Source organism: Lagenorhynchus albirostris, chromosome 2 (genome assembly GCF_949774975.1).
Source record: "Lagenorhynchus albirostris chromosome 2, mLagAlb1.1, whole genome shotgun sequence".
Lineage (NCBI taxonomy): Eukaryota > Metazoa > Chordata > Mammalia > Artiodactyla > Delphinidae > Lagenorhynchus > Lagenorhynchus albirostris.
In genome coordinates, this window is record NC_083096.1 from 179,216,814 (window position 1) to 179,243,276 (window position 26,463).

At 54.6% G+C, this 26,463-nt stretch overlaps 1 protein-coding gene across 1 annotated transcript in view; it reads right to left on the bottom strand.

Moving 5' to 3' along the window:
- The window catches only part of SPSB1 (splA/ryanodine receptor domain and SOCS box containing 1), a 69,993-nt gene that overhangs the window by 18,666 nt on the left and 24,864 nt on the right, over positions 1-26,463 (bottom strand). The window lies entirely within an intron of this gene.

The following is a 26,463-nucleotide window of genomic DNA, read 5'->3' on the forward strand; positions in this document are numbered from 1 at the left end:
GGGCCCCAAGCAAGAAAAGAACTGCTCCGTGCTCAGACTGGAAACCCAGCCCTGGCGGCTGTATGTGGTTCTGTGCCCTGCCAAGGCCAGGTGGGGAGGTGAGGAAGGAGGACCTCGGCAGGGGTGGGGCAGGGGGAGCAGAGGCTGGAGGGGGCAAGAATGCCAACCTTGGCTCAGCTGGGACAGCTCACTCAGCACCTGCCCGTAACTTGACGCTGTCCCTTCAGTTAAAGCCACAGCTCCGCAGTTCCGCCTTCCAAAAAAGCACGTTCGGATCAATTGGCCCCGGAACTACTAAAAATTATCCTTTTGTTTTGTTTTAAAAAAAAAAAAAAAGTTTGTTGAACGAGCAATACCCTCTGTTGGAAACACGGCCAGGGTGACCGGTGACAAATGGATGGAACAGGGGTGGGGGGCAGGGGACACACAGAGGCAGCCACTGAGGAGCGGCAGACGTACACTCACCCCCTTTCAGCTCAGTTCCCCCTCAGTGCATCTGACTGACCCCAGAACAGTCAAACCATTGTTTCGACCCAAGATGGGGAAAGAATAAAATTCAGGATGTGGAACAAGGTGACCTATTTATAAAGCCTCCTTTCACCTGCAGATCAAATAAGCTCCCTCCCTCCGCCTCCCCACCTCACACATCGCTGGTTGCAGCCCAGGATTTCGCAAGAGAAGCAGGCCTGAGCGATCGGTTATTAGATCAGGATGCAACGTCTGCAGCCTGCATATTAGGGTTTTGTGCTTCATCAGCCGGGGCTCCGGAACACATTTCGGTGGTGGGAGCGCCCAGGGTGGGCGTGCTCCGTGCAGCCTGGCCACGCAGCCCCGGCCAAGGTGCCACCAGCCAGAGGACAAGAGCTGTGTGGTTACCCTAACCCTAACGCTACCCCATCTCAGCTGCACCCTTCCCGGATGCCCGGGAAGACCCAGGAAAGCTGTCTTCTTGCTCCAGCAGGGATGTAAAAGTCAGTGTCTGGCCCTAGAATCCACCCGAAGTATTGGACCTTTCTGGAAAGTTCTGACGAGTGATTCTGGAGAGAAAATCCCACACGGGCCGGAGCTCTAGCCTCTGACTTGAGAAGACCAAAAAATGCACCTGCCGTAAACGCCTACGGAAGGACCCAGATTACTCATGGCACTTTAAGAAAGGGCTCGAAGCAGTTGAGCCTTGTCCCTGGGAAATAGCATCAACATTCATTCAGAGACTAAAAATTAAAAAAAAAAAGTCACGGCTGCAGCCGAGTCAGGATTATAACGGCAACGGCCTCCGCTGTGTTCAGACGAGCAGCTCTGCTCTCTGGAGGGAGCTGAGTGACACAGTGACACACAGCGACCTTCCTGACAGTGTTCTGAGACAGCGGCAGAGGTGCCTTTGAGCGGCAGTGGGAACGGAGTCTAGATGGTGACCCCCAACCTTGCTCAGGCTGTGTGGTCCATCACACTGGGCCTGCCTGGTCCACGCAGGAGCTGGGGGGCCCCGTGGAGAGGGGGCAGGAAGGCAGCACGGAGGACAGTGCCATAGCCACACCCGAGGGAAAGCCCACGGGTGCCCACGGGGAAAGGCTTGGGGATGCAGGTGTTTCCTCACCCCACCTGGCTGGTGGCAGAAGCCTACAATCTCCAGGTGGCCTGGTGGCCCCAGTGAGCTCACTCCGGTCCCGAGAAAAGTGGGGCTCACCTTCCCCGAGGTGGGCACCTGGAGAAGGCTCTACAGGGAAACAGGGGTCCTCTCTGGAGGCCCTGGCCTCCCGCAGGATGCTCGCCTACCCGCTCACTCCACCGGCCGCTGGCCTCCATCAGGGTCCCTGGAACAAAGTCTGGCCACGCCCAGGCTTTAGGGCCCGGAGGCCTGAGTGGGAGCAGGTGACACTCTGGCCTCTTTCAGCGGTATGTGCCAACTGGGAAAGGTAACCTCTGAGAGTGATCATGTGGGTCGCCCCACATCCCTTCAGGAAGAATGAGCAGGAGGGAGGCCGGGGAGAGACGTAAGGCCGCGAGAGGAATCAGCTCACAGAGAGGTAGAGGGGCCCGGGTCCCCTTATCCCACCCGGCAGATCCAGGGATGCTCTCAAACCACGCGGGGGTGTAAAAGGAGGGGCAAGGGCAGCATTCAGGGTCGCTAAAGCACTCAACGCAGCATCGGGCGTACACAGTAGGTGCTTAATACATGCTGCTCCCTGCCCCCTCCTGCCTCCTTTTAACATGAGATAAAGAAAAGGACAGAATCTTCAATGCCAAGTGCAAGAGAGCGCTCAGCCAGGGAATACCAAGACAGGTGAGAGTTAAGGCCTCACGGGGTGGCCCAAGGAGCCCAGTCCCATCGTGTGAGACCACCGCTCCCAGCAAAGCCACCTGTGGTTGTACAACCTCTAAAACCCCATTAAATAACGTAAACCCTTTAGGTCAAGAGCAGGGGCAGAAGTCCCGTAAAATGTCTACAGTGGGGAGAGGCCGTAGGGATGCTCTCTTGCAAACAGGTTCACAGGAGTGGTTCTCAAAGTGGGGTCCCCGGATCCGCAGATCAGCATCACCCATTAGAGACGCAGAGGCTTGGGCCCCACCCCTGACCTCCTGAAGCGGGGACGCTGAGGATGGGGTCCAGCACTCTGCATACTAATGAGCCCTCCAGGGGATTAGGACACTGCTGGTTTGAAAGAATTATAGGTCAACATTCTGGAATCTCAAATCCACATTAAGTGAGAACTGACAGGCTTGGATTGATGAACACAATTTTAAAAAATTTCCTGTTCTGTCTTGATTTGAAATATTTCAAATGTTATACGTGCTCATAAGAAATCTCAAAGAAATGTATACAGTATAAATTAAAGCGTCCCCCTCCCATCAAATGCAGACACAGGGGCCGTCCACTTACGGCAAAGGATCACACCACACACACTTTTTCCAAGGCATAATATATCAGCTCCTACATCAATTTTATGCGTTAGTAGCTGCACAATATTCCATTATCACAATTTTGGTAACTTTCCCTTATAGAAGGACATCTGGGTTGTTTGACTGTAATGATGGTCACGTGTGGGAGGTTAAGAATTTCTCCCTAACAAGCTGGCCTTAGAGCCGTTTCGTTCTTCCTTTCTTTTCTTTTTCTTTTTTTTGGCCACACCGTGTGGCTTGCGGGATCTTAGTTCCCCGACCAGGGATTGAACCCATGCCCCCTGCAACGGAAGCATGGTCCCAACCACTGGACCACCAGGGAAGTCCCGTGTTTCTTTTCAGTTTCACGGCCACCTCTCCTCTCATCACCCTCAAAATCTTGGGCCCTCAGAACCCCCCATCCCTCACTGTTCATTTTTTGAAGAAGAAAATCAAACGTGAAAGTAACCTACCAAAAGGCTTCCCGATCTTGGAACTGACCGTGGGGTCTGAAGGCGCTCAGGAGTTTCTGCACAACTAGTTGGGCTGAAGGTTTGTCAAGTGGACCTTGAATGGACCGCAGCCAATGAACTTGGACAGGATTCTAAAAGGAAGGGGCAGTGCGTCTTCTAGTGCAACCTAATCACCGTACCCTGGGTGGGATTTCACGGAACTCAACAGGATGCCAAGGGAGCGGTAAATTCCTGGGCCTCACAGGCCAGTTGGTGAAAAAAGGACTGAAGTATCCTTTAAAGCCACAAGAGCCTGCAGGAACTTCCTGTTAGGTTGCTGGTCTTCCTCCGCCAATCCTGTCAACCTGGAAAGTCCGGAACACCTGGGCTGATAACTCGACAAGGTGGGGAGGAGGGCGGGGGGGGGGTGGTCTCAGCAAGCCCACAGGTGGTGGATAAATTCACCCTGAACCTCCAGGCAAGTGGAAGCGGCCGGGTGCTAGATTCCCACGGCACCAGCTGGTCACGTGCGGGTGATGCGAGGAGGCAGGAAGGGGGTTCCCCAGCCACATCTACGGAGATGGACACAGCCATCCAAGATGCTAGCTGAAAGGATCACTCTTTGAGAGGCACGGAAAAAGGTTTGCTATCTTAAGTAAAAGGAAGGACACAGCTGTATCTGCCCTAAGGTAAAATCTAGAAAAAATTATACAGGCACATGCAGGAAAAGAGATGAAAAGGAAGGTGGAAACATGATGCTTCTCTGTTTAGAGGGATGCGCTTATGAGTTTCCCTTTCTTTCACATTTCCTTACTGTTGTCCTATTGTTACAAAACCATAAATGGATGAATCCAAATGTCCATCAATGCATGACTGGATAAGCCAATTGTGGAATATATATTCAATGGAACATCATTCAGCCATAAACAAGAATAAAGGACTGACACCTGCCGTAACACGGATGAACCTCAAACCCTTTATGCTGGTGAAAGAAGGCAGATATAAAAGGTCACCTAGCGACGCTCCCACTTTTATGAAATAGCCAGAATACGTAAAGCCATAGAGACAGAAAGCAGATTGGTGGTTGCCGGGGGAGGGGGAATGGGGAGTGACGGCTAATGGGTCAGGGTCTCTTTTGCAGGGGATGAAAGCATTTCAGAACTGGATGGAGGTGGTGGCTGCATGGCATTATGAATGTACTACATGCCACGGAACAGCCCTCTTTACAAAGGTCACTGTTATGTGAATTTCGCAACAAATAAAAAAAACATAAATGGATGAAAACCATGCACTTCTCCAAAATCCACACGGCAGGAGGCAAGTGTGGAAAGGGGCTGCAGAGCAGAGAGGAGCCCAGAGCTTGCAGAGACCTGGCGGGCAGAGCCAGGCCCGTCAGCCAGGGTTACACACGGGTACACAGCTAACGATATTCATATGTGGGGAGCGTGGAGCCTTCTAGAGCTGAGTTCTCTGCTCCCTGCCCCACCCCCCTTGTCTTTCCTCCGAAAAGCGCAGAGCTGTCGTTTGGCAACCCCGCTGCCTTGAGACGGCACCTGTAGATCGAGTTTCTCTGGAGGAATTCGGAACGCGGGCCTGCATCTTCATCCCTGCACCCAAAACGGTGCAGGCAGGGACTGACCAACACATGCACAGCTGCCGCTGGTCTGAGAATGAGCCTGCGCGTGAGCCGAGGTCACCGGGGACTCCCCGCCAACACACCCCCGACTCTGGGTACAAGGCAGGGCTAGGATTCCCAGGTCCCAGCTTTTCCACAGAGCACGTCAACACGCCGAGGACAAACTGGCAAAGGCTGCGCACTCTGTGTTATCAGGAAAGCATCCCAGCCACTCAGCCCCTTGCTCACTCCCTCTGTCAGTGCCCGTCTGCCAGCTAAGACGCCACACCACGGGGCTCTGGCTCAGGCCAGCCAGGCCCCAGGCTAACGCACAGTGTGACCTCACCTGCTACCATACGCAAACCTGTTCTAATGGGTGGAGTTTCCGTGTTCTCGTGAGGATCGTCGCTCAAGACCTGGACAGACCCCAGCTTCTCATGCCAGGTACTACCATCTCCCACGGACGCCTTCTGGCCAGACTTGCTCGTGGAAAACATGGAAAGTGGGCCCCAAAGGGCCATGCTCAAGGCCTATGTGTATACAGTAGGTGCTCATGAACACCTGAGTTGTTTACTCACCCGTCCCACAAGCACCTGCTAAAGCCCAGTCGGGGAGCGCGGGCTTCCCGAGATCCTTTCTTTGTTCCTTAGTCCCCGAGAACCTCAGTGAAGTGGATGATTCAAAACTGGGGGCCACAGGTGGTCGGTGTCTGAGAAAGTAGGAGAATGTTCCACCTATGCTCCCAGAAAGCATCTTCCCCGGGTGGAAACCAGCAAAAACTGACAAAACCTACAAGATGGACACCTGCAGAAGTGATCCAATCTGAGAGGTGGTCTGTAAATGTTCAGCTGATGAGTGTTTGGAAAACAGCCAAGTCCTAATAAGGTGACTTAGGGCTGGAATTCATTCCAAGAATATTTATTAGGCACCTACTATATACCTTATGCACATACATACTCTATAGGTAGAAATCATTGCCCCCATGGAGCTTACAGTCTAGTGGGGGAGACATACAGCCATCGTAACAATCACTTGAACAATCAATGCAAGCTTCAGGGCAGAGATTTTTATCTGTGTGTTCACGGTGGGAGCCCCCGTGCCTAGAACATTGCCTGGAACAAAGCAGGTGCTCAAGAAACAAGCATTGACTGAATGAATATCTAACGTAGGGCCAGGTAATAAGTGTTAAAGAAAAATGAAGCAGAGTAGTGAGGACAGAGCAAGGGATGGGAGAAGGTGGTGAGGGAAGGCTTCTCTGATACAGTGATACATGGACAGAGACCTGGGGGAAGGGGAGGAGAAAAGCATGTGACTATTCAAAGGGAAGTGTGTTCTGGGCAGAGGGAACAGCACATGCAAAGGCCCTGAGGTCTGAGCATGCGTGGCATGGCGGGGGAAAAACAGAGATGCGGTATGGCCAGAGCAGAGAGAGGAAGAGGCTGAGGAGACAGTGCAAGGTGGGCAGACGGCAGGCACACCAGGCCCTGAGGGCCACAAAGAAGGGCTTTGGATTCTGTCTTCAGTGTGACAAGAAACCGGCAGAGGGCTTTGTGCAGGCAGAGGGCACAGTGCTTCCCTTCTAACAGAATCCCTCTTAGCTGCTGTGTTGAGAAGAGGCTGTTGACAGCTGGAGACCAGCTAGGGAGGCAATGCAAGGATGCAGCTCGGACCACGGGGTGGTGGAAGTGGTAGGATCCAGAATGTTACCCGAACTGGCTATAATCCCACAGGTGAGATCATACCTTGCCTGAGCAAAGGACTGCTTAAGCTCAAAAGTGGCGGTGAGTGAGGACGCAGACACAGAGCCTGGGAAGATGGCGGCCTGATCCATGGACCAAGGACTCCAGCTCTCGTTCCATCTACTCCTGTGACAACAGGGATATCGGGCTACAAAGCTTGAGGCGCAAATCCTGAGGGCCTCTCGCCCGTTTCCCTGAGCTCTGGTTCAGTGCCTCCCATTTGCCCCTTTCAGAGGCAAACGCAAATCTTCAGTACACTGAGTGTCCCACCTCAGGTTTATACATCAGTCTCTTGTGAGTTTGGTAGATATCTCTAAACTGTATCAATATTGGATACACTGGGGGAAGAAGTCCAGTTCTTGAACCTGCAAAATGTAGATGGGCCATTATGACCCCAAGGGCCCAGTCCATCCCTTTGGGATCCTCATCTGAGTCGCCCTGAGGCCCCTATCCAAGACTTCTTGGAACTGAAACACGGTGGATCAAGGAGAAGATGGAGAAGACTACAGTCTGGGGCTGGGCTGCCTAGGCTTAACCTTCAGCTCCACAAGCTGGGCGACCTTGGGTAAGTGCTCCAACCTCTCTGAGCCTCAGGTTCCTCATCCACTGAAGTGGGGACAATGACAGTTCAACCCTACTGGTTTGCTTTAAGGATTAAGTGAGGATCCCATGAAAAGCTTAGCACTCAATAAAGTGCCAACACTGGCCATGTATTTGTAGTTTGTGGTCCGAGGAGAAGGAAGGGAGGGAGGGAGGGAGGGCTTCTTCAGAAGGCGTCTCTGGTAGCTTCCCAACGGTAGAATGTAGCCATGCAAATCCTGACACCCATTCCCCACTGCAAACTCAGCAAGCTCTCAGAGAACAGCCACCTCGGGGTGTCCGTGACCCAGCTCTGTGGCTGCCTCTCGCCATCTCAGGCTCACTAACGGCAACAGAGAGGTCTCCACGGGAAGCCCGAGGCTGGCAGTGGTTTTGTCTGCCTCTGCAGAACTCTCCCGATGCCTCCCCCTCATTCCCCGCTGCGCCTGCTCCGGGAAGCGGGTGATGGGGGTGGCAGCCGTGGCGGTGGGGTGCCACGCCTCTGTGCTCTCTGGGGCCAGGCAGCCGGGACAGACACATCTGGAGAAGTTTCTTGGGAAAGCAACTGGGATCTGGCGTGAGCCTGGGCCACTTACCACATTTGAGAACTCAAAAGGAAGAAAGGGGAAGTGGAAAAAGGGAAATTGGTCCAATGTCCATTTAATGGGCTAGTCCGGGGTGACAATCAGGGCAGAGGGAGGAAGAAGCCAGACGGAGACACTTGCCTGTCTGGCAAACTTGTCAGCCCCACTTTGGAACCAAGCAAGCCCAGGATGGGCCATTCGAGCTGGACCAGGGCCCCCCGGTACCTAGTAGGAGCCGTGCACACGCCTCGGCTGGGCTGCTCTGCGACTCCATACAGACCACGCTCAGAAAGGTATTTCCTCTGCAAGCTGGACTTTCCATAAAATCACCACAGTAGCGCATCACCTTCACAGGCGACATGGGGAGCAGAGGACGTGTCCCCCACCCCTCAGTGACAAGGAAGGCCAGCCTCGTCACAGCCGCGGGGGGCACAGACCACAGACCCAGGTGTGGTGAGCCCTCCCCACCCCCCGGTGGGCAGCCAGGCAGTGCGGTCCCATAACTGCAGGAAGACCACGGTCCCCTCCCGCCCAGCACACTGAGTGCTTCTAACACTGTCCCAAGTTTCCGTTCCCATATCAAAAGCGCCTCTTTTCTGCTGAGGCGGCAAGACCTGCCAACAAAACAAGCCGCTGGGACCCGCGTTTCTGTAACACAACGCCTTCCCTTGAAACGCACTTCAATGAATCACTGAGGTTAAACAGTATCGACAGCTGGGCTGGTGGAAGGAATCCGTGTGAAAGTCGGACAGAGGCGCTCAGGCCCCTCCCCCTGCGCCGTGTCCCAGCCCCCCGCGCCGACAGCCCCGCTCTTGATTGACAGCACCCTCCCTCCAGGCCCCCAAACGGAAAAGCAGACGCGCCTGAGATCCTGCATGCGGAGCAGTACGAGTCCCTCCTTGCGAAGTGATCCCTTTAGGAGCGAGGGAGCCAGTCACCACATGTGCCCTGCATCCGGTCACGCCCTGGGGAGCCCGTGGGCCCGCAGCAGGGGCATCACCTGGGAGCCTGTTGGAAATGCAGACTGCCTCCGAACGCCCCTAACACAGGTGCTCTGTGTGCCCAGGTGGATGGCGGACGTGCTGTGGGCCCTCCCCAAGGCAGAGGCCAGGAGGAAACACATCAGCAAGAAAGATAAATGGAGCCCCGTCCATCCCTCTTCAGGAAGCCAGTCCCGAAACGTATCTGACTCCCAACAAACCAAATCTAGAAGCCGACGAGTTTAACAGAAGTTACGGGCAGAGCCTGTCAGGGCCCCGTCGGGCGCACAAAACAGGCTGTGGTTCCCTAGCCCAGACGTTCTGGAAGCCCCCGGTCACTCGGGGTCTGGGAAGACCAAGGTGGGGGCAACACCACTTCCGGGCCCCGCCCCCCAAGCTCCTTCTGAGCCCTCCTCAGCTCTCTCCGCTCCTCCAAATATCCCCAATTCCCCCACCAGCCAAGCCAGTCCAGCCGCGTCCGGGAGCCTCACGCTGCCTTGCAGCCACACCTGTTATAACGCCGTTCCTTTCACTTCAAACAACCCCACCCGGCCAGAATCCCAGCCATCCAGGATCAGTCCCTCTCGGCCACAGAGCCCTCCCTGGCTGGCCTCCATGACCTGGGCTGTTTCACAGCAGGTCTCCGTTTCCCTGCAAAGTCTCCCCCAAAACTAGCTCAGGATCCTGGCTTCTGCCAGGATCTAGAATGAAGGTCACCCCCGGGGCCCAAGCAGCATCCCGACTGAGGTCCACACCCTGCCCTCTACCCAGCCCCACACGGCCTGCCAGCAAGTGGCCTCACGGTCTCCCAGACACCTACCGGAGGATCGGAGCTCTGGAATGTTTCGGGCCAGTGCCCAGGCAGTGTCGGTGGGGAACCGCGGGAGGGAAGCCCTTGGTCCTCAGGCCAGGGAGAAGGAAGCGGAGTGCAGGCGGCTCACTGGTGCCCCGGGAGCAGGGTGTCTCCCTGCCAGTGGCCGGGCCCTGCGGGTCCCCAGGCCTCCCTCGCCCGGGCTGGATCAGCCCTGGCCTGAGTGAGCTCCGCCGTCACCAAGGGGAAGCGGCCCTTGGTTACCACTGGCCAGGAGAACACAGAAGGCAAAACAAACACTGGACTCCCTCCTCACTGCTGGGAACAATTACAAGGTAACCGGCCAGTTTTTAAAAGCCCTCCAGAAGGGAGGCTGCAGGCCCAATGGGAGGCTGGTTTGTAACCCGTTCCCTTCCCGCTGCTGCCGCTGCATCCTCCCCGAGACCCAGGGACTCTCCCTCCACCCCACTCAGGGGACGCCCAGGAACGCAAGGCTGGAGTCACAGAGGAAGCGTGGCAAACAGTCATGGGCAGGCAGTGCACCCTTCCAGTGTCCAAGGCATGTTCCAGAACGGCAGGTGGGCCCAGCCTGGCAGGTGTGGACCCCAGCCGGCATGCAGGGGCGGATTCACGACAGCACTCACCACTGCCCCTTTTCCAGATCCCCCTCCCAGCAACGAACAGCTGTCTTGTTCCCAAACAAGTTGTCATGAAACGAACAGAAACTCAGCAGCGAGGAAGAGAGTGCCTGCTTGCCAGGCTCCAGCTGCGGCTGGTGGGCCACCAGGACTGCCCCGGGGAGGGGCTTCAGGTACAGCCTGGGCTCTGATCCCCAACTGACGCCTGTCAGCAGGCCTGAGACCCCCCAGCCAGTCGCACACCTTCTCCTGGGAACAGAGGACGCCCCCTGCGCCCAGGGCTTTCGCTGCGTCCAGACCCAGGAGCAGAAACCGTGGAGAGGCCCCAGTGGAAATGGGGGAGGGGGAGAGCAGAGTGACACCCCAGCCCCATCCCCAGGTCTCCCCCAGGTGGGGGGCACACGCAGGAAGAGGTTTTCTTCCCCCCACCATGGACCTGCATCTAAGCCTCAAGGTCCTCCAGGTACCGGTTTCAAGGCTCCCTCTCTTCCCTGCTCCCTCACTGGGAAGGTGGGGCACCTTCTGGGGGGCCAGACTGCTGACCTTGGATGGGGAATGTGGCAGCAGGTCCAAACCCCCGACAAACAGGACCCGTCTCACCCTCTTGAATTCCCTCACCCCACCCCACGGGGCACACTGCTCAGTTTTCCCATCCTGCTCAAGTCACACTGGTCTCGGGGAGAAGAGTCCACCCTGGCTTCACTGGCCTCCCAGGGGACAGACAGAGACAGACAGACAGACAGAGACAGAGACAGAGAGAAAGAGAGAGAGAGACTGAGGCAGAAAGAGAGACAGAGACAGAAAAACAGACACAGAGAGACAGAGACGGAGAAGCAGAGAGAGACAGAGACAGAGGTAGAGATACAGAAGGACATGGGTATAGAGACAGAGACACACACAAAGAGACAGAGAGAGAGATACAGAGAAAGACAAAGACACAGAGAGACAGAGACAGAGAGACCCACACACAGAGACAGAAAGGCAGAGAGAGACAGAGACAGAGAGACACAGAGAAAGAAGTGCAAAGGAAGCAAGGGGACGGGAAGCAGGAGGGTGGAGACCCTGCAGCCTCAACAAACTTGGGCTCCGCGCCGCGGCTGGCCCAGCGTCCCCATCAGGAGAGCGGGGCTGAGGCTCTGAGTGGGAGCTGCCTCCCATGGTGCCGGGGGGGGGGGGCAGGCAGGGATGGTGGGGAGCTGGGGGCAGGGCAGGAGGTTGGGGGTGCACCTCTGCCCAGCCTCACCCTGCTCCCCCGTCCCCGCAGACAGGGTCTCCTGTCCGCAAACCAGGAAGGGCCTGAAGTTAAAACAAGTCAACGACCTCCCTGGCCGGGCAGGCCAGCGGCTCCAGGGTGAGAACCTGGGCCCCTATGGGTGCGAGGACCTGCCTGGGCTGTGCTCTGGAACGGGGAGGGGAACCAACAGTGGCCACAGCGGCAGTGGCAGGCACCTTAGGGCCCCCCTTATAAAAAAATCAAACCAGTACCTTTGGTGGCGAAGGCCTGGCTCACCTGAGTATCAGGTCCCCCGGCCCACCCAGCCGAGTCCCTGCCCATCTCAGAGGGACCTGGGGGCCAGCCCCGGCCGCCCCAGACGCATAGAGCTATTGTTTAGGGGGCGCTGGGCAGTGGGGGTTATACTGGGCTTAGAGTCTCAGACCTGGCTCTGGCGCGCTGGGAACTGAAGGGGAGCATTTCTAGGACAACTGGACAGAAGCTACCAGAAAGGCCCCCTCCACCTCTCACTTGAGTTGATGGAGAAGTTTCTTCCAGACCTTCAGGTGTTGACTTGGATGTTGGAGGGGGAAGGGAAGGAGACAAGAATCACTAGACTAAGACGCCAGAGCCTCCTTGGTGTGACCCCGCCCCGTCCCTGCCTCCCTTTTGGGACCTGGGCTACGGCAACCGTTGCTTATTTACCCACCAGGAGCCCAGCTAGGGAAAAAGCCCCTTAGTGCTATCTTATGTTTGAACATCCATAAACTGGCTTTCTCTCTCTTTTTATTTTTGGCCGCACTTCGCGTCATGTGGGATCTTAGTTCCCGGACCAGGGATCGAACCCGTGCCCCCTGCAGTGGAAGCGCGGCGTCTTAACCGCTGGACCGCCAGGGAAGTCCACCCACAGACTGACTTTCTCCTTGTAGTCTTTCTCCTCACACGGTGAAGGAAAATTTAAACCCTCAGGAAAAAGTACAAAGAGCCTTGACACAGCCTTGTTCTTGTCTAACCACTAATGATCCGTTCGGCAAATTCGACAGCCTGTCCCGCGAGGCAGGGCCTGGGGCGGGGCGCGCACGGAGACTGAGGCCAGCAAGCCGCCTGATGCCCACAGCCTCACAGGAGAGATGACGTCTTCAGAGAGCTACAGTAGAAGCAGGATGCGCCACCTGGGGGGCTGCTGAGACGGGTGGCGGTGGAGGAAGGGTGGAGGAGGGGTAGGACCCTCAGGGAAGTCCCCTTTGAGGCCTCCTGACCAAGGCTGGGGTTTCAGTAACAGAGATGAGCTGAGGGAAGAAGCAGGCAGACCCCCCCACCCCCTGGTGAGAGAACCCCGCCCCCATCAGAGGCGGGCAGCTGTCTTTGGGATCCGAAGGGTAGTCAAGTGATGAGAATGCCATTTGGAAAATTTGAGCAGTAACTGGAGAGAGGGAGAGAGAGGAACAAGGTGTGGACAGCAAGGGCCTTGAACGTCATGACAGGGATTCAGGACTCAGGCACTGGGGCCAGGTGGGGAGGCGACAGATCACAAAGCCTGCTCCTAAAGTTCACCCAACACCCCACCCCGCTCCGCCGCCGGGTTTCCGGATGGAACCAGAAAGCACTCAAAACGGAGAGATGACGTCCCCTCCTTCCACAGAGCAGCTGCCCTTGCACGGCTTAACAAAAAGTGCTGTGAGGGGCAGCAGTTCCATAAATACTTTGGGGGAGGCAGGCTAAGAACCAGCAAGAAAGAATTAGAACATTTCTTTTAGGTAAACAGAAAATCTAAAGCGTGTTAACAGCCCAAGAAATACCACTTCAAACCAACATCATGAGAAAGCATCACTAATTTTTCACCTGTGAGAATGAGAGAGAGGGATTTCCCTGGCAGTCCAGTAGTTAAGACTCCAGGCTTCCACTGCCAGGGGCACGGGTTCGATCCCTGGTTGGGGAACTAAGATCCTGCATGCCGCGAGGCACGGCCCCCCCCCCAAAAAAAAAGAATGAGAAAGACAATAAATACCTATTCTGCAAAGATAATGAATATACTCAAAGAGGCCAAAAAGTTCCCAGCACATAGTAGGTCCTCAGACAATACCGGATGCTTACATGGCCCTCATGACATGTGAGGCACTTTTGGGCACCTTGCCTTTCATATGTATTAATGGGTTAGGTGGTGGCTGTAATTATTACCGCCACATGACGTTCTGGTGAGCAAATCTTAATTCCAAAGGTCATCTTCCAACCACTGACCACAGAACCAGATAAACACAACCTGCTTTTTTTTTTTTTTTTTTTGCGGTATGCGGGCTTCTCACTGCTGTGGCCTTTCCCGTTGCGGAGCACAGGCTCCAGACGCGCAGGCTCAGCGGCCATGGCTCACAGGCCCAGCTGCTCTGCGGCATGTGGGATCTTCCCGTACCGGGGCACGAACCTGCGTCCCCTGCGTCGGCAGGCGGACTCTCAACCACTGCGCCACCAGGGGGGAAGCCCCCAACCTGCTTTTAAAGCACAAAGATATCTTAAAGATCACCCAATAAAAATGCTTCACTTTATACAATGGTGCAGCTGCTGCGGCAGGTAGTAAGGCAAATCCTCAAAAAGTTAAACATAGAATTACCATTCCCATATGATCCAGCAATTCCACTTCTGGGTATAGAACCAAAAGATTTGGGAGCAGGGTCCCGAACAGATATTTGTACACCTGTGTTCACAGCAGCATTATTCACAATAGCCAAAAGGAGGAAGGAGCCCAAGCGGCTACCGACAGATGAATGGATAAGCAGTGTGGAGTGTACACACACGCTGGACTGTCATTCAGCCTTAAAAAGGAAGGTAATTGCGACACACCCTGCATCGTGGATGCACCCCGAGGCTAAGTGAAATAAGCCAATCACAAAAAGACAAATACTGTGTGATTCCACTCATACGAGGCACTGAGAGTAGCCAAATTCATAGACGGAAAGTGGAAGGCTGGGTGCCATGGGGAAGGAGAATGGGGAGTTAGTATTTAATGGGGACAGAGTTTCACCTTCGGAAGATGAAGAAGTTCTGGAAACGGATGGTGGTGATGGTTGCACAACAATGTACTTAATGCCACTGGACTCTGCTCTCAAAAATGGTTAACATGGGGCTTCCCTGGTGGCGCAGTGGTTGAGAGTCCGCCTGCCGATGCAGGGGACACGGGTTTGTGCCCCGGTCTGGGAGGATCCCACGTGCCGCGGAGCGGCTGGGCCCGTGAGCATGGCTGCTGAGCCTGCGTGTCCGGAGCCTGTGCTCCGCAACGGGCGAGGCCACAGCAGGGAGAGGCCCGCGTACCGCAAAAAAAAAAAAAAAAAGTTAAAATGGTAAATTTTATGTATATTCTACCACAATAAAAAATGCTTCATTTTATATGAAAATAAGGAAAATAAACCTGAGGCATACAAAGTGATGAAAGGGGGGTCCCTCTATCCTGATGCTAAGGGAACAAACGCTGAACAAAGCTAAGGCATTTGGCAGCCATCCCTGGTCCCACCCCATCTGCACCTTTAAGCCAATGGTCAAGGCGGTTCAGACAAGGAGCTGTTTTCCCAGGAGTCATGCTGGAGAGGAAAATTGGCAGAGACAGAATGTCACCATTTACTTGGCTAATGCGCTCCTTAGACCTCCTGGCCAATCTCTCTTCTTTTCATTTGGAATAAGAAAAAGAAGGACGTGAATACTCGCAGGCGTGCTCACATGCTGTTTCTCACTGCAGGTGCTTCACAGACCCGACCAGGAGACAGAATTGGCAGGAAATGGAGGTGGACTTCAAAAGGAAGATAAATTTATGAAAGGCCAAGCCCAAAATGGCTAAGAAGCTGGGACAGGTTGCTGTCCAGGAAATGACTCATGTCTCCCCTGCTCCCTTGGGGCTGCTCTGGGAACAGACACTGAACAGCGTAGATCAAGGTTCTTGAGGTTCTCAGGAGGAAGGCGGCATCTGGTGGATTCCCCTGTGGACCCTGAGCCTGTCAAGCCCGTCTCGGACACCTGTAGTGGCAGGTGCCTAGCATGGCCCCCAAGGGCAGCTCAATCCACAGTCGTGGGTGAAGAGCATTGGAACCAAGCCGGAATGCCACAGAGCCCGGTGACGGGGCACTCTCCTGCAGCCAGCCACACTTCCTGTGGCCTCGGTCACCCTCCCTGCACTCAGGCTGCAGAGCCCAGCAGGCTGACTTCAGGCTCCAGCCACTTTAGGGAACGTGCTCTTCCAAGTTATGACCTGCTAATCGATAAATTGAACGGCCTAAAAAAAGCATCTTCTCTACCTCGCAACTACATTTGAAAACCCTGACTATGACCTTGACCTTGAAACACTACTTTCCGTGACGGTGTACTCCCTGTTCTGCAAGGCTGCCATCCAGCTCCTTTGCCAGTTTTTCCTCCTCCCCTTAAATACAGATGTTCTTGAGGGGCCCTCTTTGCATGGGCTCCTCTGCTCTCGTGGCTCCAGGGAGCATCTCTCCTTGAACTTGACACATGACCCTTATTATGGCAACTGCATCATTGAACGGCATCACTCTTATGGCAACCCTGCCCCTCACTCCCACTCAGCTCTTCTCCAGACTCAAACACAGCCCCCTCCCAGCCTCTGCACCTCTGCCAAGTTCCGTCCTCGTTCTCCTGCTCGGTCACCCAGATTCAAACCCCTCATCTTCCTGGACTTCCTCTCTTCTTGGCTCCCCACATCATCACCAGTTGGTATAAATTCCCCTATAATTGCCCAAATCTGTCCCCACTCTCACAGTTCAAGTCATCATTACCCGCAAAGTTATTGCAAGAGTCTCCAAATTGGTCTCCCTGCCCACAGCACCTCTCTGACCCCGACCGATCTTCCTAAAACACTCTCATTTAGGTATTGGTCTTTTTTCCATTTTGAAAATTTGTAATTCAAACATGTACAAAAGAGACACATATTTTCAGCACCTAAAATGAACCACTGTCAACAGTTTGTCACATTTGCTTCTGATCCTTTTATTAGTCAAATGGTCAGAGGACTTGAAGAGGCAACTCAGAGGAAAAAAGTAAATGCAAATGGCAGATAAACTTGTACCAAAAGACGCCCGATCTGTCTAGTAAACAGGGAAACAAAAAATTAAGTACTAATGAGCTATCGATCGCCTTGTGACCCCCAGATTACTACACAGTCAGTAGACAGATGGTGCCTACTGCTGGAGGGCAGGGGAGGAAGTGTGCACCCACGTGGCTGGTGGAATCTGAAATCTTGCAGCTTTGGGGAAACAAACTGGGGATTGACCCAGCAATTCCACTCCTGGGGCTTGGGTCACAAGAATAAAAGCACCCGGGGACTTCCCTGGTGGCGCAGTGGTTAAGAATCCGCCTGCCAATGAAGGGGACGCGGGTTCGAGCCCTGGTCCGGGAAGATCCCACATGCCGCGGAGCACCTAAGCCTGCATGCTGCAACTACTGAGCCCATGTACCTCAACTACTGAGCCCATGCGCCACAACTACTGAGCCCATGTGCTGCAACTACTGAAGCCCGCGCACCTAGAGCCTGTGCCCTGCAACAAGAGAAGCCACCGCAATGAGAAGCCCGCGCACTGCAACGAAGAGTAGCCCCCATTCACTGCAATTAGAGAAAGCCCATGCACAGCAACGAAGACCCAATGCAGCCAAAAATAATTAATTTAAAAAAAAAGAATAAAAGCACTTGTACTGAGGATATCTGTATATGTGTTTATTACAGAGGCACTGCCAGCTTCTGCCAGTCCAAATTAAGTGTTTCCATCATATCTGACTCATCAGGTGGACGACTCTGGTGCACCTGTACCATGAACCATTCATCACACAGCAATGAAAAAACAAGGTAGGACCACACTGGAGCCTAGGGGCATTTCCACACGCATTCAGTGAGAAGAGCAGGGTAGAATATGAAAGGCAAGCCCGATTTAATTAAATAGCGGTGTCCCCAAAGATACCTATACATATATGCCTGGGCAGGCAGGAAGGTATGGAGCTGCTCGGGGTGTCTTACCCCTAAATAAAAGGTTGAGGTTAAAAAGAACTAGAAAAGAACAGACGTTGGTGAGGATGTGGAGAAACTGGAACCCTTGTGCACTGTCGGTGGGAATGTAAAATGGCGCGGCCACTGTGGAAAACAGTACGGCAGTTCCTCAAAAATCTAAAAATAGAATGACCATATTTCATTTCTGGGTAAAGACCCAAAAGAATTGAAAGCAGGGTCTCAAACAGATATTTGTACACCTGTGTTCACAGCAGCATTATTCACAATAGGCAAAAGGTGGAAGCAACACAAGTGTCCACTAAGCGATGACCGGCTAAGCAAATTGTGTCAATCCATTTGAACCTTAAATATTAATTGACCTTAAAAAGGAAGGAAATCCGGTCATAGGTTACAACATGGATGAACCTTGAGAACATTATGCTAAGTGAAATGAGCCAGTCACAAGAAGACAAATACTGTGTGATTCCACTTATATGAGGTACCGAGAGTACCTCAAATTCATAGAAACAGGAAGTAGAAAGGTGGATGCCAAAGGCTGGGGGAGGGGGAAACGGAGTTGCTGTTTAATGGGGACAGAGTTCCAATTTTGCAAGATGAAAAGAGTTAGGGAGCTGGATGGTGGTGACAATTGCACAACATCATGAATGTACTCAACACTAGTGTACACTTAAAAATGGTTAAGATGTTGTTATGTTCTAACTCGAAAAGATACACGCACCCCAATGTTCAGAGCAGCACTATTCACGATAGCCAGGACATGGAAGCAACCTAAGTGTCCATCGACAGATGAATGGATAAAGAAGATGTGAGATACACACACACACACACACACACACACACACACACACACAATGGAATATTACTCAGCCATAAAAAAGAATGAAGTAATGCCATTTGCAGCAACATGGATGGATCTAGAGATTATCATACTAAGTGAAGTAAGTCAGACAAATATCATATGATATCACTTATATGTGGAATCTTAAAAAACAATACAAGTGAACTTATTTACAAAACAAACAGATTCACAGACATAGAAAACAAACATGGTTACTAAAGGGGAAAGGTGGGGAGGAGGGATAAATTAGGAGTTTGGGATTAACATATACACACTACTATATATAAAATAGATAAGCAACAAGGACCTACTGTATAGCACACAGAACGATACTCAACATCTTGTAATAACCTATAATGGAAAAGAATCTAAGAAAGAATATATATAATATATATATTATATATATATGAATCACTTTGCTGTACACCTGAAACTAACACAACAATGTAAATCAATTATACTTCAATTTAAATAAAAAAGAAAAAAAAAGATGGACTGAATGTGTCCCCCCAAAACTCATATATTGAAATGCTAACCCCAAAGTGATGGTTTTAGGAGGTGGGTCTTTGAGAGGTAATTAAATCATGAGGGTGGAGCCCTCACAAATATAATTAGTGCCGTTATAGAAGAAACACAAGAGAGATGATCTCTTTTTCACTGCCACGTGACTACACAATAAGACAACTGTCTGCAAACCAGGAAGAGGGCTCTCATCAGACACCAGCTCTACCACCTCCCTGATCTTGGACTTCCCAGCCTCCAGAACTGTAAGAAATGTCTGCTGTTTAAGCAGCCTTGTCTAGAGTATTCTGTTTTTTCAGCCCAAGATCACGAAGACAAACTTCTGAGACAAGCACCAAAGACTGTTCCCACGCTGACCTCAGCCCGCTTTGTCACACAACGGCTTTCTCAAACGGTTCACGTGCTCCTGCAGCTGCTCCTGTCCCCCAGTTTGGTTCACACACATGTCCGTGCTACTCCATGCCATCCACCCGCTTGGAAGACCATCACTACAGAACCAGGCAGACCCTCCGGAGCCCTCTGCACGTTCTCCATCACCTTAAACACCTAACTGAGCAACCACAGGGCGCAGTCCCTCACCTTTCCGTGAGCTCATGTTAGACTTTGATACAAACCCTCCCCATGTGCCCGGCGCCCTAACGCAGACACCTAGCGACTGATTAAAAACTTTGGTGAGGGGCTTCCCTGATGGCGCAGTGGTTGGGAGTCCGCCTGCCGATGCAGGGGACACGGGTTCGTGCCCCGGTCCGGGAAGATCCCACATGCTGCGGAGCGGCTGGGCCTGTGAGTCATGGCCGCTGAGCCTGTGCGTCCGGAGCCTGTGCTCCGCAACGGGAGAGGCCATAGCGGTGAGAGGCCCGCGTACCGCAAAAAAAAACAAAAACCAAAAAAAAAAAAAACTTTGGTCAGAAAGGGCACCCCATGTACCCCCAAATGGTGGTCTGAGACCCACGCAGCCCATCAGGTTTCTCCTTTTCTCTGCACAGATGTGTGGCCGCCTGCTCCTGGGCTACTCTGAACCAGCTGTCCATCATCCAGGGCAGTTCTCCTCCCTGGACTCTAAGGCAGCAGGCCCAGAAGAAACCCTGAAAGCTCCAGAGCATCAACGTTTCGAGAAGAAAATGTCTGTAGATGACACCAGCTGCCGAATGTTCCCCACACCCCTCCCACTGCACACGTCCGCACTCAAGCCCCCCATCCTCCAAGGCCGAGATCTCGGAGGCCTCCTGGACTCCGCCCTGGCTTCCGGTTGGCTGTCAGGCTCACCTCCCAAGACAATCTCCACCCCACGGCCTTCTGCGCCCTCTCACCTGTCCCCTCCACCACCCCCATCGTCTTTCCAGAACACTCCCCACCCACAGGGTCGTTCCCCTCCTGGTCTGGCATGAAGTCAACTGACCGCGGGGCACACACCCTCCATCCATTCGGCATCTCACCTTTGCCTTCCTCTCCACCTGCATGCGCCCCTCGCCCTGGGAACCCCTCAGCTGGGGCCACCCGACCCTAATGCAGAACTGAACCACCTCTGGTTCCCCCGTCCTGCTTCTCACCCTCGGAACTCTTCCAGCAACCTGCCTGGGACGCCTCCCCCACCGCCCCGTGCCCCCCCCCCCCCGAGAACTCGCCTGCACTCCATCAGAGCTTGGGCAAATCTTTCTACCATTTACCAACAACTCCAGGAAATGCAGGCTCCACACGGGCTGGCTTAGATAGAACAGTGGTTCTTAACAGGGCTGATTTTACCCCCAGGGGATATTCGGCCAGGTCTGGGGACATTTTTGGTGGTCACAAGTGGGGTGACATCCAGTGGGTGGAGGCCTGGGATGCTGCAAAAAAATTATCCTGGCCGTAAGGTCAACAGTGCAAGGTTGCGAAAGCCAGAGACAGAGTGGGCTTCGGATGAAAGGACGCAGTGCATCCCTGGGACAAAACCGCCTTCATGTGGCCAGAAGCACAACCCCGGACACCCTTATCTGTGACTCTGCGTCAGGGCAAGGCCACGCCTGGAGGCAGGTGGCTGAGGAGGAACTCAGTGCACATCCCAACACTGTCACCAGCCTCCTCTGTCATCCTGAGCAAGACGTTCGGCCTCTCTCATTCGGGCGTGAGGTTTCCACGTCTATAAAACAAAGAGTCGGGGCTTCCCTGGTGGCGCAGTGGTTGAGAGTCCGCCTGCCGATGCAGGGGACATGGGTTCGTGCCCCGGTCCGGGAAGATCCCACATGTCGCGGAGCGGCTGGGCCAGTGAGCCATGGCCGCTGGGCCTGCGCGTCTGGAGCCTGTGCTCCACAACGGGAGAGGCCACAACAGTGAGAGGCCCATGTACCACAAAAAAAAAAAAAAAAAAACAAGAGTCGAAGGAGATCAGCTCTTCCCCAAAGTGGTCTGGACAGATCCTTAAGCACCTAAAAAACTGTTTCTGAGTTTGGGGAAATATTATACCCCCTCCTAGAGATTCCCAGGGCCCATCCGCATCTTAAAGGCTCTGAGAAGTCCTGCAGGCGAGGAGCTTGGCAGATTTCAACTCCAGTGGTTCCCACCCTGGAAGAGAAGGGGACGTTCTTCCCACACATTTTCCTGCACATCCCGAGGGACAGCAGTTTGGAGGCCTCTGAGTCTCTCTTGGCTCTGCTGCCTCTCGATTCTACAACGAGCAGGGCCCCGCCTCCTCCCACAGCCATGTCTCTCTGGCTCTAAAGGAGGCGTGGAAGCGTGCTGCCGAGCTGCCTGTTCTACAGGGTGATACAAGGGGCTGCTTCCTGCTCTGCCAACTCTCTGTGGGGCCACCCCTGCCCCCAAGACCCCCGAGGGTAGTAGACCAAGGTCAGGGGCTTGCTTTTTTGGTGGGTCATCTTGGCGGGTTCTGAGCGTCGCTGGGCCTGTCCTCTTAATCTAGCCCAGGGTTTGGTAAACGATGATGCCATGGGCCAATCTGGCCCACGGCCTGTTTTTGTAAATAAAGTTTTATTGACACACAGCCACTCCCTTTGGTTTACAGGTTGCCTCTGGCATTCCTTCTCGCCCGCTATACCAGCAGAGTCCAGTAGTTGCAATAGGCCTAAATATTTACTATCTGGCCCTTTGAGTTTACGAACCCTTGATCTAGACCTTAAGAAATGGTGCCTACCATGGTGTCTACAGGGGCCAAACTTCCCCCCCAAACTCCTCCAAGAGCCTGTTCTACCATCCCCAGGCCCCCGTGTCCACGTGTACCTGGATGACACACAGTGACCAAAGCACAGGAAAGAAGAGCCAGGATCCTGCCGTCTGCCCACCCCACGCCCACGCCATCCGTCCCCTGCACCTGCACATCCTCCGCCACAGCCTCCCCTGGACCCCAGTGATGCCCCTCCCTTCAAAAACCAGAGCTCATTTACAGCAGAATACATCAGCCTTTTCTTGGTTATGCACCCCATTTGCAAACTTGTAAGCACGTATCCTCTGAAGGACATATACTGTGCATGCATTCTTCTCACATGCTTCTGTATCGATAGATGACATGCATGATGAAACACACACCCAAAAAGACAGAAATTAAACAGGAGGAAATAAAAGTCAAAATAAAGCTACAAATTTCTACCCACACCCTGGCAGACCATCTTGGAAGCAGCCACTCTGGAGGCGGCTGGCTCAGGTGTCACCCGGCGCCCCCAAGTGCTCAGCACTCAGACAAGGGGGCTCTGCTCATCCCCAACCAGCGGCAGCAGATGAGGACGCACCCTGACACCCAGGCCTGAGCATCTGCCCCGGTCGGGGTGGGGGGGGGCCTGGGATCTCAGGACCCGGGAGCCTCGCCCACCTGGCTGCAGCAGGAAGAGGATTAAGAACCCCCCAGAGAAGGCACCAGCTGCTCCCAAGGCAGTGAACACCACGGCGCATCCAGGGGGTTTTTATGTTTTGACTCAGAGGCAATAAGTCTTTCAAATTAAACCAACGCAGACTAAACTGCAGTAATGAGGAAAGCCCCTTCCAAACCGTCGGCCGGGGGTTACCACTGCCAGGCGAGTGGGAGGGAAGACGGCTGCCGGTGGGGCTGGGGAGCCGGGGGCAGGGGAGCAAGGGGGACTTTGCCCAGCGGCTCCTTTCTGGAAGGTGGGCACTGCAGCTGCAAGAGAGCAGGTGGGCACAGCGGCTTTGGGGGTCCTCAGACTCGCCCGCCCCCCAGTTCCTGGGCTGGGGCCCCCGGCCCTCACTCCCATCCTTCCAGGCCAGCCCGCCCACCAGGAAAACACTGGGCCAGAGGCAGGCAGTGACCCTAGAGGAGGGAGGTCCCATCTCACCTTCTTAGCCACTACTCAGGGGGCCATTTGGGCCACCATTCAGATCCCACCCACTGATTTCTGCCGGCACGTCAGGCGGCTCCAAGGGGTGATGCTTCCTTACCTAAGAAATCTCACAAGCACCAGAGGCCCCCCCCCACGCAACCACAGGCAGGTAGAGCAAATTCAGCCCCACAGAGAATATCCTGCCGGACCGCTCCAATGCCAGCCGCCAGCCCAGCCGTGCTCCTGGCGACTGAGGGGACACAGGAGGTGGGGGGGCGCGGGCGGGTTACTATGACCTCACGGACCTCATCTTGTAGCATCTTCTCTGCTCCCGGGAGGAGCCAGGGCAGACGAGGGGATCCGGATACCTCTTCCCTCGAGTTTTTATGGAGAAAAAATTCAGCGGCAGGGAGTTTTGTGCCAGCCCAGGAAGCAGGGCCGCCCAAGTGAAAAGGCGGCCTCACCGGGCAGCCAGCGGCTTCTAGAAACACACCCTGCTCATCCGCCACAAACATTCGCCGGCAGCTAAAAGAGCGAAGTGAACAAAACAGCTCTCCGGATAAGACAAGGGCTGAGAGGATGCTGGGGGCAAAGCCAATGACAGGATCCAACTCCGCCACCCAAATGTGTCCAGACAGCCTCATGTGGAGAGGGCCGCGCGGGTGAGCGAGCCGGGCTGTCACAGGAGGAAGCGGGAGGGGGAGGGGGCTCCCCCCACCCCACGCCCGGGGCCCGGGGCCCGGGGCCCGGCTCTGCGCGGGGCCCTCCTGAGGTCCTGGCCCCAGGCCCCCTCCCAGCCGGCCTCTAGCCCAGCCCAGCCCAGGCTTCGCTAGGGGTCTTCCCAAACGCTCATCTGATTGCATTGCTTCCCTGATTAAAACCATCTGGAGGGCATCCACGAGACATATAGGTCACCTAGGCAAGTTTACCAAGTGTCTGCTATGTACCAGGCACGGGGCCACCTCAAGGACGACGGTCAAACTCTCACATATGAAGGCGTTTTATGACCCGGTTCTGCCTGCCTTCCTGGCCTCATCCCGGCCCCCTTCCCTGCCCCTGCCCTTCCCGAACACCCAGAAGAAAATATGCACGCTGTCCCTAACAAGTTGGGGTGGGCAGCTGAGCCGTCTGCCCAGCACCGGGCTTCTCTTGTTCTGGTGATGCAGCTCGATTTGTCTTGGACTCCCTGACCCCAATCCTGGCCCCGGGCCCTAGGGGTGGGTACACAGCCTCGGTCTGCTGCATGGGGACATCACCCACCCTTGTGACAGTGAGTATGCAGGCCAGCCAGAGCCAGTCCTGAAACTTTTGCTTAAATGACCTTCTGAGAATGAGGCCAGGAAGAAAGAAAACAGATGCTTAAACAGAGAGAGAGGTAATTACTGATGCCAGGGTTTCAGCTTCTGGATCCAGCTGTGCCTGAAACCCCTGGACTTTTTAGCTGCTTACAGTTCAGCAAACCACTTGCCTTTTGCTTAGGTTGTGTGGATTGAGTTTTTTTATCTCTTGTGACTGGAAAGTTCTAACCCACCCAACAAGCCAAGCTTTTTAAAGACTCCACTTTTTTGCTCATGCTGTTTCTTCCACCTGGAACGTCCAGGCTTTCTTATCAGGCTTTTTCCCACGTGTACTTTGAGATTGGACTCAGATTCCCTCTGGAAAGCCTTCCCAACCTCTCCCCGGTGTCATTTCAATGCCTCTATGCTGTGTCTTACGCTGTTGTACCCGTGTGCTCTTTCCGTCTGTTTACGTGTTCCTCAGATATGTGCTGGACAGCCAAGCCCTGGCCCTCAGTCCGCTCGGTCCAGGTGGAGAGATGCTGTGACTACTGATTTTCTCACCTGTCCCGCCGTCCTTGCAGGCAGGGACCACGCTGCTCTCACCGGGCACACAGCAGGATAATGTCTGCAGAAGGAGGGAGCAACCCTGCCTCTCGGTGGTGCACCTCATCCATGGCCACACTGTGTGTGATGAAGGGGCAGAAATCCAAGCCCGTCCAGGAGCAAACCCCGGACCATCAATCTATCCAGAACCCGGCCACCCTCACCACCTCGCTGCTCCCTCCCTGGCCCCAGCACCAGCTTCCTCTGCCCTGACTGCCCTGTGGTTTTGCTCGGGGTTGGGGTGGGGGGAGAAGCAGGTGCCTCACAGCCCCACCTCCTTGTTCCTCCCCCCCGACCCTCCCACGCTGTGTCCTGCCTCACTGGCCTTCTTGCTGTTCCTGCCACACGCCAAGCTCCTACCTCAGGGCCTTTGTACCTCCCAAGCCCTCTCTGCCTGGTACACTGAGCCCGGGTACCCAGATGGCTATTCCCTCACTTCCATCAGGCCTCTGCTCGGGTTGCCTCATCACAGCCACCCCACTTTAAATGGCCACCGTTCTTTGCCCCCAGAACTCCTGCCTCCACACTTTCCGATGACATCCACTTGGTTGTCTGCTTAGGACCTGTCCCCCTATAAGAACGCCTGCCTCATGAGGACAGGTGTCTTGTTCACTGCTGTGTCCCAGGGCCTGGAGCAGCGCCTGGCACATAGTAGGTGTTCAGGGAGTACCTGTTGAATGAGTGGCTCTTTCCATTCTGAGAAGCCACTTGCCCTCACCACCATGCTCCACAGAAGCAGGGTCTAGGGTCCCCTCCTACACCACTTTCCTAAAGGGGGTGGTCAGGCATCCATATATCCGCCCCCGACCTGCTCTGGAACCTTCCTCCAACTGACCTGCAGACCCTTTATTCCTTGAGAACTCAGTCCCCAAACACGGTAAGAGCTCATTCCTTCACAGCCCAAACCATCCTTAGTGTGCCCGGCCGGCTGGTACCCAGAGACAGGGGCAGCCTCGGTCCCTTCCCTCCTCCCGCAACGGCTCCTCTTTGCTGGAAATCCCGGGAGCAGAAGCAGCTCTGCCAGCTATACATCCCGAGCCCCGGGGCCCCAGCTTCCAGTGTCCACATAAGCCCTCCATTCAGGGGGCAGCAGCCGGCGGGGCGGGGGGCTGGCTCCCAGACGGGGCTCCCGCGGCCCCCCACTGCCCGTTGGCACAGACCGGCTCACGAGATGCCTCCCATCACAGCCCCGTCCCTGCCGCCCTCACCCACTCGGTTTTCCAAGAAAGAATGTGTCTGGTCTGGCCCCGACGATGCCAGCCCCGAGACACGGAGAACAGACTTGTCCCGAACACGACTGTCTGGACACTGTCTGGCCCCATGTCGGCTCTGAAAGGTCAGGGGTCACAGGAGTTATCGTCCCAGAGAGCTGTGGCTCCGAGGCGGTCACGCCCGTTCCCAGGGAGTGTCTGGGCGCCGGGGCGTGATGCTGGCCGCCTCTCCACCGCCAGGAACCACACACAAAGTTCCCT